Source organism: Pseudophryne corroboree, chromosome 5 (assembly GCF_028390025.1).
Source record: "Pseudophryne corroboree isolate aPseCor3 chromosome 5, aPseCor3.hap2, whole genome shotgun sequence".
NCBI lineage: Eukaryota > Metazoa > Chordata > Amphibia > Anura > Myobatrachidae > Pseudophryne > Pseudophryne corroboree.
This window is the reverse complement of record NC_086448.1, coordinates 239,399,324-239,417,110: the sequence shown is the minus strand read 5'-3', so window position 1 is coordinate 239,417,110 and position 17,787 is coordinate 239,399,324. Positions and strand designations below refer to the sequence as shown.

The window sequence follows — 17,787 nt, the reverse complement described above, 5'->3', positions numbered from 1 at the left end:
CATTAGTAACTTATGCAGACTATTATTGGGGAGCATTTCCTAACACCTTTTTTTCCAGACGATAAAGTTAAGGGACAGACTCTGCAGCAATGTGACAGGTAATGATATCAAAGGAGGCAACTGACTACAGGAGAATGAGGTAGCAAATCACAAAACTAACACAATTCAATAATAAGTAATGGTTCTGGGCTTACAGGAGTAAAACATAATAAAAGAAAAATCGAATAATAACTTTCACTTACACTCGTAAGGGAATCAGCCAAATAAACAAGAGCCAAAGTGTTAGGTAACACCTTAAAAACTGTTAAAAATAATAAACAGTTTGTGATGGTCTGGTGCTACAATTTTATAATAACAAATGGTACATGTCGCAAAACAGCACTTATTCCAAGGCGATGCAGTCAAAATACCGGCAGTTAGGATTCTGACAGAAGAGTGAATGCATGATCTGGATGGCCAGAATTCCGATGGATCCTGGAGGTAAGTACTGGGGATAGGGTTAGGCACTATGAAAAAGGTTAGTGTTAATCTGCGGGGGTGGGGGAGATTAGGGTTATGCTGCTGGGTCGGTGGGATAGGTTAAAGTTAGGCTTCGGGAAGGGGAAGTTAGGGTTAGGCTGTGGGAAGGGACGGCTAGGGTTAGGCTGTGGGAGGGGTGGGTTAAGAAAAAATACTTACTGGGATGGTAAGTATTTTTACTTACCATCCCTGGATGTCAAGACCCTGCTGTTGGTCTTCTGAATGTCGGGATCCCGACTGAAAGTATTTTGTACCCAACCCATTGCAATGTACCTGATCCTGAGGGGTCTCTGGGCAGCCAACTCTTCTGGTCAATTGACTGCCTGGTGTCCTCTTTTCCCAGCTGGTCTGAGAGTCAGGCTCCAGCTCACTTCCCCTGGCAGCGTCTCCCGTAACATATATTCACCACTCCTCCACAGCTTTGAAGAAGCAGGCATATGCAAATGTGATGTCACATTGGTGCAAACTTTGAATCCGCTTCCTATTTAAGAAATGCTCTGGGCACTATTCAGTGCCACATAATTAGATGACATTATCTTGCTCTAGTGTCTGTTGTAATGTGTTTTCTGCCAGTGTACAGACTTCTGTGTCTAATGACTATGATCCTGCTACTGACTTGAGCCCCTTGACTTACAGTAGCATTGTCTCATCATCCAACCACCTGCCTGTATCCCCTGATCTCAGTTTGTCATATTGATACCTATACTTTAACTGTTTTACTTTTTCTTATTTTACTTTTTATTTTCTCTCCTTACATATTGATACCTTATACCTTGGCTGTGACCCTGACCTCAGACTTTCTGACATTGTTTTCTGCTGATTCTGTTACACTCCTACACCATCACTTCCAAGTGGTAACTAGAGGTCAACAAACTGTGGACTCCCAGCAGTAAAGCCCATGCTGCTTTACAGTAGTACTTAGTGAAGACTGGGGAGTCTGTTAAAGTCTGTGCCTCAACCCTGCCAGCACAAATCCTGTTCTGAAGCCATTCTGTACACCCAAAGAGATATAAAGTATACTCTGGCAAAAAACATGTATGCCAATGGGAGTCCTTTTCAAAAGCAAGAGGCATCTTAGCATAAGTAATGCAATATATGTAAATATGACTCATCATCTTGATGCTTTGTAACCTGCCAATAGGATGGCTGAACAAGCAAAACCTCCTTTAGCATTACCATCTGCAACATCTAATGGTACCAATATTTAAAATCCTAATCACACTAAATATGATGGGAATCCCAGGAAGTGTTGAAGGTTCCTCAACCAATGCTCAATTCAGTCAAAAGAGAATACCATTTGAATCCACTGGCGCTCATGAAAGATAAACAGAATAAACAATCATAGTGTATTATGTATGTAAATAAGTGATTACAAAATTGGAAATCTTTAGGTGGGTCTTGTACCTAAATTATATGTCTACCGTTTTAGGAGTAGACAAACACATTTTCATAGGAGCTGGAATCGCACCAGTCTGTATTCTGTCCCCTTATAATCCTCTCCTCGGTGATGGACCCGAAAAAAGAGAAGGATAGAAACCTCCAATAGTGCAACACTATTTATTTCACAACAACATCACTTTAAAAACACTTGGGGATAAGGGTGGTCTCTCACCAAAGGAGACACTGTTGAAAAAGACACTGATTGTGTCGAAACGCGTCGGCAGGAGGATCTGTTTGCTTTGGGGAGACGTCTGGGATACCACCATAGGATCTGGACGGCGAATCACGGGGACGCCTGGTGTTACCATCTTTAACTTCGCTGTTTTGTCTGCTTATTCAGCTGACCATTTCCTTTGGTGAGAGACCACCCTTATCCCCAAGTGTTTTTAAAGTGATGTTGTTGTGAAATAAATAGTGTTGCACTATTGGAGGTTTCTATCCTTCTCTTTTTTCGGGTCCATCACCGAGGAGAGGATTATAAGGGGACAGAATCCAGACTGGTGCGATTCCAGCTCCTATGAAAACGTGTTTGTCTACTCTTAAAACGGTAGACATATAATTTAGGTACAAGACCCACCTAAAGATTTCCCATTTTTTAATCACTTATTTACATACATAATACACTATGATTGTTTATTCTGTTTATCTTTCATGAGCGCCAGTGGATTCAAATGGTATTCTCTTTTGACTGCATCGATTTATGAACTGTTGGTGACACTTTCTTTTCCATTTTGAAACCAGGAGGCAGCTATTATTTGGCGCATGGTATTTTATCAACTTTTTATTTCAATGCTCAATACAGATTGAGCTACTCCCAGGGAATTTTAGTTCTGAAATGGTCAAGGTAGCATTTATCTTTTCCTGATTAGGTGCTAGCCTGTGCTTCTCATTTGTGGAAACACAATGAACCTCTAGCCTACAACTACACTGCCTTCCTGGATGCCTTTGGAAAGGTCTTTGCTGAACCTGACAAAGTGGCTTCAGCAACTAGTCTTTTATGGCTTTGTCAACAGCCCTCTATTGTGGGTCAATACGCAGTACAGTTTTGCATCTTGGCCTCTGAACTATCATGTAATATGAGGCTATGGTTGCCAGCTTCTGGCAAGGTCTTAATTAACAAATTAAGGATTAAATGGACTCAAGAACTACCCACCTCCATTGCCTTGATATCTCTCTGTAATAAAGTAGATCTTCATTTCAAGGAATGAACTCTTAAAAAAAAGAGTCTAACCATCGCATGGAAATTTCCATTGAAATTAAAAAAGACACTGCATAGTCCAATGTTAACTCTATTTCAATTACTAAAACATTTTGCTGTTGGGTTTACAGAACACAGTTGCATACATGACACAAACACATTTGCCAGAACACACTTCTAAAGTTCACTTCTGCAGAGCTGCAGAGTAGACTGAGGGGTGTATCCTATTAGCCCTGATAAGTTTGCACCCATGAAAAACAGGGGGTTTTAATAATTTTTTTTATCTCCCTATCCTATTGTTCTGGTTGAAAAACCCCTGTTTTTTGTGCAAAAATACACAGGGTCCGCAAAAACCCACGGACCTATGTGTTCACTGTGGCTTTGAAAGTAACATCTTGAAATACATACTGCATCATGACTCAGCCAGCAATATCCTGAACAGTTTTTAAGAGCTACAGTGTTATTTCTTTTCTTATATGTAATAATTTATATATACTGAACACAGAATTAACAACAATTTAACATGAAATTAGGAAACAGAATAATGATCACTTAACAAAACTTGTCTCTAAATTGAGATAAACTTAACTGCAGATCAACAGAACTAGCCAACACCAGTTTTATCTACTGGAGGCAACATTTATGAGACCTCACCTTCTCCAGTAAACACACGCACCATATTTATTTACTGGGGATGGTGTCCTGGATGATGGAAAAATCAGATACACAAATACTAATAACATTAAATATCAAAAAGCAACTACTTATCTTCCACAATCTTGTTGTAAATCAATTAAGTAAGGTGAATAAATTACTGTTAGTTCATATTATATAGCTGCTACAGTAATGTCTCCATACACTATTAGCCAATAAGAAGTGGCTGCCAGTCATTATCATCATCATCATCATCATCATCATCATCATCATCATCATCATCATCAGTGTGTATTTTTCCCAAGGGTGTGTGTACCCACAAGTTATATTCCTCTTGACAGGTGCATATGAATCTGTATCCATGTCTACTTTGGTTGCATTTGCTTGAATATGCCATTATTGTAATTTTCCAATGCTTGCACACCTTTTACTTCCTCTGTTCTGCCTTTTCAAGTGTAAGAGTGATAGGAGTAATGCCTTCAGAATCTTCATATTAACAGAAGTGTACAGTAAGTCTTTTTTGCCTGTTTGCCTGTTTATTACAGATGTGTATATTTTACACAAAAAAATATACACCTAATTCTACAACAGGCCCTGCATGACCTCAAATTCAGACAGTCAGATTAAAGTATAAAGTAGCCCTAGACAATTAACTGTAGAACAGTACACCAGCACAATTAACTGTAGATGTGAACATCCAGAAAACTAACTGTAAACATGAACACCAGATAACTAGTTGTAAACATGAACATCCAGACAAGTAACTGTCAACATGAACACCCAGACTACTAAATGTAGACATGAACAACTAACAGTACAACTAACTGTAGACATGAACACCATGACAACTAACTGTAGTCATGAACACCATGACAACTGTAGACGTGAACATCATGACAACTAACAATAGACAATAACACCTAGACAACTAACTGTAGACATGAATACCAAGAAAACTAACTGTAAACATAAACACCAGTACAACTAACTATAGAAATGAACACTATGAACTAACTATAGAAATGAACACTATGAACTAAATGTAGGCATGAAGACCATGACAACTAACTGTAGACATGAACACCCAGATAACTAACTGTAGACATGAACAACCAGATAACTAAATGTAGACATGAACACCAGAACAACTAACTGTGAGAAAAGTTCACCAGCACAATTAACTGTAGACATGAACATGACAAGTGACTGCAGAAAAGTTCACCAGCACAACTAAATATAGGCATGAACACCAAGTCAACTAGTGTAGACATGAACCCCAAGAAAACTAACTGTAGAAAAGAACACCAGGACATCTAACTGTAGTCATGAACACCATGACAACTAACTGTAGGAAATGAACACCATGACAACTAACTATAGTTATGAAGACCATGACAACTAACTGTAGAAATGAACACCATGACAACTAACAGTAGACAAGAACACCTAGACAATTAACTGTAGACATGAACACCAGCACAAATAACTGTAAACATGAACACGAGAACAACTAACTGTAGAAAAGTTCACCAGCACAACTACAGTAAATGTAGGCACGAACACCAGGACAACTAGCTGTAAACATGAACACCAAGAAAACTAACTGTCAAAAAGAACATTAGTACAACTAACTGTAGACATGAACACCAGGATATCTAACTGTGGTCATCAACACCATAACAACTAACTGTAGACATGAACACCAAAACAAATAATTGTAGAATTTCACAAAAGAATCAGAAATAGTTAATTATAGGTAGTGCAGATCATTTTATTGCAGATACATAATAAGATCATAAAATAGTGTTAATCTGCCATTCCAAAATTATCTTCATGCTGTAACACTCCAAACAGATTAATATGCCTTGCTTTAAGACACATTAAAAAAGATACTGTCTATATCTGTTTCTGTCCACAGAGTAGCACCATTAACTGTAGACATGAACACCAGAGCAACTAACTGTGAGAAAAGTTCACCAGCACATTTAACTGTAGACATGAACACAACAACAACTGACTGTAGAAAAGTTCATCAACACAACTAAATGTAGGCATGAACACCAGGTCAACTAATGTAGACATGAACACCAAGAAAATTAACTGTAGAAAAGAACATCAGTACAACTAACTGTAGACGTGAACACCATGACAACTAACTGTAGACAGGAACACCATGACAACTAACAGTAGACAAGAACACCTAGACGACTAACTGTAGACATGAATACCAAGAAAACTAACTGTAGACATGAACACCCAGACAACTAACTGTAAACATAAACACCCAGACAACAAACTGTAAACATTAACACCCAGACAACTAACTGTAGACATGAACACCAGTACAACTAACTAGAGAAATGAACACTGTGAACTAAATGTAGGCATGAAGACCATGACAACTAGCTGTAGACATGAACACCAGAACAACTAACTGTAGGCATGAACAACCAGATAACTAACTGTAGACATGAACACCAGAACAACTAACTGTGAGAAAAGTTCACCAGCACAATTAACTGTAGACATGAACATGACAACAAGTGACTGCAGAAAAGTTCACCAGCACAACTAAATGTAGGCATGAACACCAGGTCAACTGGTGTAGACATGAACACCAAGAAAACTAACTGTAGAAAAGAACACCAGGCCATCTAACTGTAGTCATGAACACCATGACAACTAACTGTAGAAATTAACACCATGACAACTAACAGTATACAAGCACACCTAGACAATTAACTGTAGACATGAACACCAGCATAATTAACTGTAGACATGACGACGAGAACAACTAACTGTAGAAAAGTTCACCAGCACAACTACTGTAAATGTAGGCATGAATACCAGTACAACTAGCTGTAAACATGAACATCAAGAAAACTAACTGTAGAAAAGAACATCAGTGCAACTAACTGTAGACATAAACACCAGGATATCTAACTGTAGTCATCAACACCACGACAACTAACTGTAGACATGAACACCAAAACAGATAATTGTAGAATTACACAAAGGAATCAGAAATAGTTAATTATAGGTAGTGCAGATCATTTTAATACGGATACATAATAAGATCATAAAATAACAATGTTAGTCTGCCATTCAAAAATTACCTTCATGCTGTAACATTCCAAACAGATTAATATGTCTTGTTTTAAGACACATTAGAAAGATACTGTTTATACCTGTTTCTGTCCACAGAGTAGCTAACAAAACAAAAAATCGCCTGTGGTTTGTGTAACCTGTGAAATCCAAATTAATAAAAATTATGTCACTTAACTGCATCTTATGAGGATGAGCGTGGAAGAAGAGATTTCACTTGTTGTTATTTGCTGTACAGTAACTGTGGGGGGGGGAGACAATGTTACACAGGATACGATCAAAACTGCTGCAATCATTTTACACCTTTTATACTTTTAACATTACAGCAGGTGCAGTGCTTGTCATTCATCTTTCTCAAACTTGTAGCATTTTAGAAGAAGTTATTTACTAGTTCATGTAAGGCAATAAAATGTTTATCCATACAGTCATTAGCCAACAGGGAAACCAAGTAAGGCCCCAATTCTTAAATATGCAAATATGAAATATTGTAAAGCATTTTAGCATTATTTAAATATTTGGATGCCAGCCAGTGTATAATTCTTTGCTTACGTTTTGTTGAGGTGGGACTTTCTCTATCTTGTAATTGTCAACATTTTGAAATTAATGATGACAGCTTGAAGCAAACAAGTCTAAACAATGTGAAGAAAACAGTTCCCATTTTCAGCTGGCATTTTCTGAATATATATGGGCTTTTCTGTTCATATTGATACACAGGTGTTGTATAGAACTGAATTTTGTTCTTAAAATTACAAAACTAACTCTAGGGAACAAAGAAACTTATTTACAAAAATAAACTTACTTTATTTGGCACACATTCTGTTACATTTCACTATTGCATTTCCATGAAAGTTGATTGGTTCATTTGTTATTGTTCAGCTCAGCTTGATTTAATTAGGCTACATTTTCGCAGACTTCAGTGAATCCCCGAAGATCTGTGTTTTTAAGGTGTGTGGCAATGCAGTTGAACTTATACATAAGAGATATGCAAACTCATGTGGATATTAACTATTAACATTACACATAACACATGTGTGTAAAAATTGATTAATATAGTGTAATACAAGCTGCACCAGTCTGTACTGCTCTAAATAAAGTTATATTTATGTAACAAAAATGTCATAACAAAGGCAAGGAACACTATATCATTTTTTTATATATATTCAATAAGTTTATTGCTTTTTTTGTTTAAATCCTCCAAAAATAATTATGCACACACAGAAAGAAAGCAGAGGATCTACAAAATCTAAGCAAGTATGCCCTGGTATGTACATATTGTGAATCAATTAGACAGCCTTTTAGACATTTGAAAAATAAAATATTACATATACAGTATGTATGTATATATATATATATATATATATACATATAGCAATAAAATCTCAGGAGCACTCACCAGTCTTCATATGTCTTTTTATTGTTCATGGCCTCAAGAAATCAGCATAAGGGTATCAACGTTTCAGTCCCATGTGGGGACCTTTGTCAAGATCACAGACCAGTGTGGGTAGCCCATATTTATACCCATATAGCCCTCCCTCTCATTAAACAACAAGAGACACCTGTTCACTATTCTAAAATGTGCAAAAAACATTGAATGTATCAGTACATACAACACTAAACATGACAAACAAACATACAAAACTATACTAACCACATATGTAAATAAATGTGTAAAATCCAGTCCTAAGTGCTTTGAAGGCACAGTGGAGCGGCGTGCGTTCCACTGCGCTGCACTTCCGGTATTTGCAACGCATCTCCCAATCACGTGACCGGAAGTGCGTGTCCAACAGTAGTAAACACCTCAGTGAGCATCCCCATGGCAACCAAGCCACTGTCAGCGCTACTGAAACAATTTAAGCAGTTTAATGCCATAATATTAGTTCTCCAAAGTTAAATATATAAATGGATGTTCACAAAATTAATCTCCAACAATACTACATTCTTATGCATGTAATCCTATGTTTGTAATATACTGTGGACATACAATTTTTTTAAAGTGCACTATAGCAGGTAACTTACATGTGACAGGACACAGAAAATATCCCCAGAAAAATTCTAGAATAATACAAAGTGTATATAAATGTACACACGCACATACAGATGCACACACACCAAAAGGTACGTGCATGTGTACATACAGACATAAAGAGTGCACTTATGAAAAAACAATGAAGCAAAATATCTATCCCAATAGATTCAATAATTCCTATTCTAGCATGTGGAGCAGGACACAGGCCATAACTCAGAGCACAGACAAACATCAAAAATCAAAACAAAAAGAAAAAAAGAAAAAAGAAGCAGAGATTGTCACAGACATTTCCACGAGGCACGCCACACTTTGGCATCACTGAAGTGTATGATTATTGACCGTATTCCTCCTCTGAGTAGGGGCGGTGATAGAGCTAAACTACTACTCCGCCATGAAGCGATGTGGATTCACCAACTAGATACGATACGGCCCCGTGGTCTGAATGAGGGAATATATTATGGCATCTTTTTGGATTGATGTGATAGGCTTCTCAGCTGGAGGATTGTGATAATCTCTGCTTCTTTTTTCTTTTTCTTTTGATTTTTGATGTTTGTCTGTGCTCTGAGTTATGGCCTGTGTCCTGCCCCACATGCTAGAATAGGAATTATTGAATCTATTGGGATAGATATTTTGCTTTATAGTTTTTTCATATATGTGCACTCTTTTTGTGTGTATGTACACATGCGCGTACCTTTTGGTGTGTGTGCATCTGTATGTGCGTGTGTACATTTATATACACTTTGTATTATTCTAGAATTTTTCTGGGGATATTTTCTGTGTCCTGTCACATGTAAGTTACCTGCTATAGTGCACTTTAAAGAATTGTATGTCCACAGTATATTACAAACATAGGATTACATGCATAAGAATGTAGTATTGTTGGAGATTAATTTTGTGAACATCCATTTATATATTTAACTTTGGAGTACTAATATTATGGCATTAAACTGCTTAAATTGCTTCAGTAGCGCTGACAGTGGCTTGGTTGCCATGGGGATGCTCACTGAGGTGTTTACTACAGTTGGACACGCACTTCCGGTCACGTGATTGGGAGATGCGTTCCAAATACCGGAAGTGCGGCGCAGTGAAACGCACGCCGCTCCACTGTGCCTTCAAAGCACTTAGGACTGTGGATTTTACACATTTATTTACATATGTGGTTAGTATAGTTTTGTATGTTTGTTTGTCATGTTTAGTGTTGTATATACTGATATATTCAGTGTTTTTTGCACATTTTAGAATAGTGAACAGGTGTCTATTGTTGTTTAATGAGAGGGCTATATGGGTATAAATATGGGCTACCACACTGGTCTGTGATCTTGACAAAGGTCCCCACATGGGACAGAAACGTTGATACCCCTATGCTGATTTCTTGAGGCTATGAACAATAAAAAGACATCTGAAGACTGGTGAGTGCTCCTGAGATTTTATTGCTACATTGGAATGGACTGGTCCAGGTGACATATATCTAATTATGGATGCAACCCCAGCAGCTGCTTTATAAGGCTAGAGTGTGGACTGTATAAGGATATATATACATATATATATATATATATATATATAGATATAGATATATATATACATATATATATATACATACGTACATATACATCTAAATCGGCCAGCACTCTGTCATTTGAATCAGCAAGCCCTCTCGAGTGCCATTATTGATCCGCCATTGGATGCATATATATATATATATATATATATACACATATATATATACACACACACACAACTAACTGCGATACCTTTGCTTAGCTTTGTTTTAGCAATTATAACATTAGAATTGTATTTCTTGTGCCTGTTTCAGACTGATTTTTCAGCCAAATAATCGAATATGTTGTTCTTAAATGACTTATATACCCTTAGACATTTTGGTTTAAGGGTTTTGTGTATTTCCAAAGTAGGCACTTGAAATATTATAAAGCTCAATACATTAATCTTTGTTCCGATCTGTGCTTACTGTAGATTCAGTCAGATGTGAAGATCTTATGGCAGATCTTTCTCTCCTGTTCCTTCTACTCCAGCAGTCTTTTTGGGACCAAAATGTCAAAGGGGATATAAGTCGTTTAAGAACAACATATTTAATTATTTGGCTCAGAGAAATCAGTCCTATCTGGGAAAACCAGAAAGAACAGCCTACACTAGAGTGAAACACCCCTGATGAAGTCAATATTGATGAAACACGTTGGGTGATATGCGAGTTGCTAGATCTGAAGTTAACAGAAACCTTTGGCCTTAAAAAGGCATACTGTCAACTAAAGAAAGCAATCTGTCAATGGACTGCATGGATTGAAACATTTAATAATTTTAAAGTTTTAATGCTTTTAATACTTATGTTCTAAATAAATTCAATGAACGGTTATTTTGTTTGTATCAAGAAATTGTTTGTACTAAGGTAAATCAGTTATTAACAAGAGATATATTCACAGTAACCGCCCCTGTAGATAATTTTACTATATCTCTACTACCTTAGGGTCCAAATCTGGCAGAGGACCATCTTCAGGGGTTTAGCAGCCAAACCTACTATTTTAACTATTTTTTATAAAATAAAATAATATTAAGTGGTTAAAAGCACAGTATCAGTGGCAAAAATACATATATATATATATATATATATATATATACGTACATACATAGAATTTGATGGCAGATAAGAACCATTTGGCCCATCTAGTCTGTCCCTTTTCTAACCATATTGTTCCCTCGAACCCTATTTGATCCTTATTTCTTTGTAAGGATATCCTTATGCCTATCCCAAGCATGGTTAAATTGCTCTCTTGTCTTAGCTTCTACCACCTAAAATGAGCGGCTGTGCCACTTGTCTACTACCCTTTCTGTGAAGTAATTTTAGTTAAAAATTCCCCTGAACCTTCCTCCCTCCAGTTTCATTGTATGTACTTGTGTTCTAATACTTATTTTCCTTTGAAGAATGTCTCCCTCCTGTACTTGTTAAATCCATTGATGTATTTGAAAGTATCTATCATGTCTCCCCTTTCCCTTCTCTGATCCAAACTGTATATATAGGCTCAGTGGGGTTGAACACCGCACTCGATTTCTGTTTGTGGAGGGATTTGAATATGCCTTCGCAGAGACCAACAATATGTAACAAATAAATGATCCCTATTATGGGTATCTATTGTGTATATGTATATGTTGGTGATGCTCTGAGAGTCAGTAATACAAGTGGTAGTTTTGGAAGGAAAAAGAAAGACTGTGTGTTGGGGCACACTTTGGAAATATGAAATATGTTAAAACTTAATGTTTATTATAGTTAATCATAAGAAAAAGGATCAACATAGACTTTAGTATAAAACAAACACCTATAGGATACTTAAATTATGTAAATATTAGGGTTAAAATACCCTCTATTGACACTAATCATATTCCATAGTGGACAGTGTCCATTTGATATTTATGACTAAGGTGAAAAATATTTCAAAACAGAGATATATATGATATCTGAGTGTATCAGGAGTACATTTACTACTGTTATAAAATTAAATGAGTATCGTGTAAACTCTACTAAATTTCTACTAAGTACTTGTCATGCATTTATGACAAAAGAGGTTATAATGTCCACCAATACCTAATAAAAACCATTCAGTCTGGAAAAGGTGAAAGTTTTACCACACATTTCTGGCAAAAAAGGTTATATAGCTCTTTTGGGCCTTTAATTATTTATTCCTATGTTTTGCTGACTGATAAGTTTATCTGATATTTGGAATATCTTTTTTCTGAATAAGCTTACATAGAACCATTGTAATCAGTCAGTATATATGTGCCTGTGATCAATCCATTTTCCTTATAAGGGGTCATTATTGTTTTTCCCAATTTGATGTACCAACATATGCTTAGGACTTTATTCAAAAAGCCATATTCACATTTTGAATATACAAATCACTGATATGTGTTAACCCATTGCTCATTATCACCTATTGCTTAAAGTGCTTGTGCTTATTTCTACTAAGTACTTGTCATGCATTTATGTCAAAATGTTTATTAAAGTTAATCATAAGAAAAAGGATCAACATAGACTTTAGTATAAAACAAACACCTATAGGATACTAAAATTATGTAAATATTAGGGTTAAAATACCCTCTATTGACACTAATCATATTCCATAGTGGACAGTGTCAATTTGAGATTTACGCCTAAGGTGAAAAATATTTCCAAACATTCTGTTTTTAAATATTTTTCACCTTAGGTGTAAATCTCAAATATATATGATATCTAAGTGTATCAGGAGTACATTTACTACTGTTATAAAATTAAATGAGTATCGTGTAAGCTCCTTGATAATTGCTCCTTTGGTGCTGTGGGTAATCGGCTGAGCAAAGTTAAAAAATTTTGTATTTGAATATGTGTCATTAGATTTCTATTCCTAACAAGAGGATATAGATATAGAGGTAAAGCCAATGTTTCCTCAACCAATTCTGCTGTGTGCTGGGAAATAGTGCTACTGCACCTGATATTCCAAGGTAGTCACCTAACCTTGTACTGATCAGGCCTATCACTACTTTGCTTCCAAGATCAGACGGATTTGGGCGTGGCAAGTAAAGTGTGGCAGTAGTATCAGCGCCGTTTCTAGCCAATTTGGCTCCCAGTGTGAGATTTAAAAATGTGCCCCCCCCCCCTCCATTCACATAAGAAAAAATGCACGCCCCCTTCCCCATAGATATAAAGAGGAAAAGTATGTGCACACAGGCAAGGGGGCGTGAACTCGTTAAAATGGGCGTGGTGTTACGATGGGCGTGGCCTCATCTGATCTCATCATCACTGCCACCACAGGATTAAAAAAAAAAGTCCTCATTTTACACATTACAGCAGGCACGTGCCCCCATTTTACACATTGCGGCAGGAAAGTGTCCCCATTTTACACATTGCGGCAGGAAAGTGTCCCCATTTTACACATTGCGGCAGGAAAGTGTCCCCATTTTACACATTGCGGCAGGAAAGTGTCCCCATTTTACACATTGCGGCAGGAAAGTGTCCCCATTTTACAAATTGCGGCAGGAAAGTGTCCCCATTTTACAAATTGCGGCAGGAAAGTGTCCCCATTTTACACATTGCGGCAGGAAAGTGTCCCCATTTTACACATTGCGGCAGGCACGTGCCCCCATTTTACACAGTACGGCAGGCAAGTGTCCCCATTTTACACAGTACGGCAGGCAAGTGTCCCCATTTTACACATTGCGGCAGGCAAGTGTCCCCATTTTACACATTGCGGCAGGTAAGTGTCCCCATTTTACACATTGCGGCAGGAAAGTGTCCCCATTTTACACATTCCGGCAGGCAAGTGTCCCCATTTTACAAATTGCGGCAGGAAAGTGTCCCCATTTTACACATTGCGGCAGGAAAGTGTCCCCATTTTACACATTACGGCAGGCACGTGCCCCCATTTTACACAGTACGGCAGGCAAGTGACCCATTTTACACATTGCGGCAGGAAAGTGTCCCCATTTTACACATTGCGGCAGGAAAGTGTCCCCATTTTACACATTGCGGCAGGAAAGTGTCCCCATTTTACACATTGCGGCAGGCACGTGCCCCCATTTTACACATTCCGGCAGGCAAGTGTCCCCATTTTACACATTGCGGCAGGAAAGTGTCCCCATTTTACACATTGCGGCAGGAAAGTATCCCCATTTTAAACATTGCGGCAGGCACGTGCCCCCATTTTACACATTCCGGCACGCAAGTGTCCCCATTTTACACATTGCAGCAGGAAAGTGTCCCCATTTTACACATTGCGGCAGGAAAGTGTCCCCATTTTAAACATTGCGGCAGGCACGTGCCCCCATTTTATACATTCCGGCACGCAAGTGTCCCCATTTTACACATTACGGCAGGCAAGTGTCCCCATTTTACACATTCCGGCAGGCAAGTGTCCCCATTTTACACATTACGGCAGGCACGTGTCCCCATTTTACACATTGCGGCAGGCACGTGTCCCCATTTTACACATTGCAGCAGGCACGTGCCCCCATTTTACATAGTACAACAGGCAAGTGTCCCCATTTTCCACATTGCGGCAGGCACGTGCCCCCATTTTACAAAGTACGGCAGGCAAGTGTCCCCATTTTACACATTGCGGCAGGCACGTGCCCCCATTTTACATAGTACAACAGGCAAGTGTCCCCATTTTACACAGTATGGCAGGCAAGTGTCCCCATTTTACACATTGCGGCAGGCACGTGCCCCCATTTTACACATTGCTGCAGGCACGTGCCCCCATTTTACACATTCCGGCAGGCAAGTGTCCCCATTTTACACATTACGGCAGGCAAGTGTCCCCATTTTACACATTACGGCAGGCAAGTGTCCCCATTTTACACATTCCGGCAGGCAAGTGTCCCAATTTTACACATTACGGCAGGCAAGTGTCCCCATTTTACACATTAAGGCAGGCAAGTGTCCCCATTTTACACATTATGGCAGGCAAGTGTCCCCATTTTACACATTTACGTGTCATTCCGCGAAACCCCGCCCCCCGAGCTGGGCACTCGGGAGGAGAGGGGAGGGGGGGTTTGAAAGGGCTCAGGAAGTGCCGCGGCGGGTGCCCCGTGTGGTTGCACGGCTCGCCCACCGCAAGAAATGGCACTGAGTAGTATTTACATAGTTACATAGGAGTTGAGGTTGAAAAAAGACAAATGTCCATCGCGTTCAACCTATATTACATTTTTTTTTCAAATATTAATTAAATGCTGTATCCCTGGATATTTTTTCAGCTAGGAATTTATCTAATCCATTTTTAAACTTATTGATTGAGTTCACCATTACTACCTTCTCTGGCAGAGAATTCCAAATCCTTACTGCTCTTACTGTGAAGAATCCTTTTCTCTGTTGAGTATGGAAAAAAAAAATTCTAACCTCAGGGGGTGTCCTCGTGTCCTATGTAGTGTTTTTTTGGTAAATAAATCATTTGATAATTCCTTGTATTGTCTCTTAATGTATTTATAAATATTAATAATGTCCCCTCTCAGTCACCTCTTTTCCAGAGTGAACATATCAAGCCTTTTAAGTCTTTCCTCATAGTCCAGTGCCTCTAACCCCTTAACCAGTTTAGTGGCTCACCTCTGAACCCTTTCGAGTTCCAAGATATCTTTTTTATAATATGGTGCCCAAAACTGTACACAATATTCCAGGTGTGGCCACACCAATGATTTATACAGAGGCAGGTTTACACTCTCATCCATTGGGGTAAATTTACTAAGATTCGTGTTTTCCCGTTTGAGGTCAAAGTTCAATCACGAATTACATCGAAAGTGTAAATATGCAACTTTTTGAATTGATTACGACTAATTTACTAAGCTGCCGTATTCTGCATTTTCGGGATTTCCGATATCGATGTCATTCGTTTTTTTTGGCAGTGTTTTACGTGAGTGACTTGTAAAACACTGCCGACTTTAATACAATGAATCTCGGACGGATCTGAGAGATCCGTGCTGGGCTTCATTGTGCACTTTGTTTAAAAAATAAATAAAGTTTAAATGTAAAAAAAAAATTGCGTGGGGTCCCCACTCCTAAGGCAAACCAGCCTCGGGCTCTTTGAGCCGATCCTGGTTGCAGAAATATGGGGGGGAAATGGACAGGGGTTCCCCCATATTTAAGCAACCAGCATCGGGCTCTGCGCCTGGTCCTGGTTCCAAAAATACGGGGGACAAAAAGAGTAGGGGTCCCCCGTATTTTTGAAACCAGCACCGGGCTCCACTAGCTGGACAGATAATGGCTCCATTGTAACCAATGGTGGGAACTTTCAGGTCAGCGGTTGACCGAAAGTGACCTCACCGCTGACCTGAAAGTTCCCACCATTGGTTACAATGGAGCGCATAGGCGCTACATTGTAACACTGCCGTGTGCCGCCTGTCATACAGTACAGGAGCACACAGCCGATCAGGAGGGTGCCACAACGTGGCGCTCCCTGATTGGCTGAAGAAACCCACTTAGACATCAGTCAGAGTGGGTTTCTGGCATTCGGGGAAAGGGGGCCCATGTGAAAACATGGGTCCCCTTTCAGTTCGTGGTCGGGTATCCGTTTTTTTATTTTTTCAAATACGTGGATTACAAAAGGATTTACCGAGGAGCCTAAGACACTGGATTATGTGAGTATAATTTTTTCTACAGGTACACCATGGATTCTACTGGAGAAGAGGACCGACCTGCGTGGGAACATAGGGTAAGTATGTGTATATGGAGGTGTGGATGGATGTATTAAAGTTATACTTTCAAGGTGTGTGTGTAATGTCTTTATTGGGGTATTTTTTTAGTAGTAGTACTACAGGTACCAGCGGGCCCATTTTTCCCACCGCATGCTGGTACTTTTGGTTCTCCAAGTACCAGCTTGCGGGGGAGGCTTGCTGGGCCTTGTAGTACTGCTACTAAAAACAATATCAATCACTTATCACAAAGGCTATCAGCCCCCCATCCGCAGCCCATTGGACGGGGGGACAGCCTCGGGCTTCACCCCTGGCCCTTGGGTGGCTGGGGGGGGGACCCCTTGATTGAAGGGGTCCCCACTCCCCCAGGGTACCCCGGCCAGGGGTGACTAGTTGGATATTTGATGCCACGGCCGCAAGGCACTGTATAAAAGTGACCCCCGGCTGTGGCATTATCTGTCCAGCTAGTGGAGCCCGGTGCTGATTTAAAAAATGCGGGGGACCCCTACTCTTTTTGTCCCCCGTATTTTTGGAACCAGGACCAGGCGCAGAGCCCGATGCTGGTTGCTTTAATATGGGGGAACCCCTGTCCATTTTTCCCCCATATTTCTGCAACCAGGATCGGCTCAAAGAGCCCGAGGCTGGTTTGCCTTAGGAGGGGGGACCCCACGCAATTTTTTTT

The 17,787-nt window shown here is 39.2% G+C and overlaps 1 pseudogene; it reads right to left on the bottom strand.

The window, feature by feature from the left end:
* Window positions 1–13,402: 13,402 nt before the first annotated feature.
* On the bottom strand, window positions 13,403–13,521 carry LOC134930330 (5S ribosomal RNA; annotated as a pseudogene).
* Between the last annotated feature and the right edge of the window lie 4,266 nt (window positions 13,522–17,787).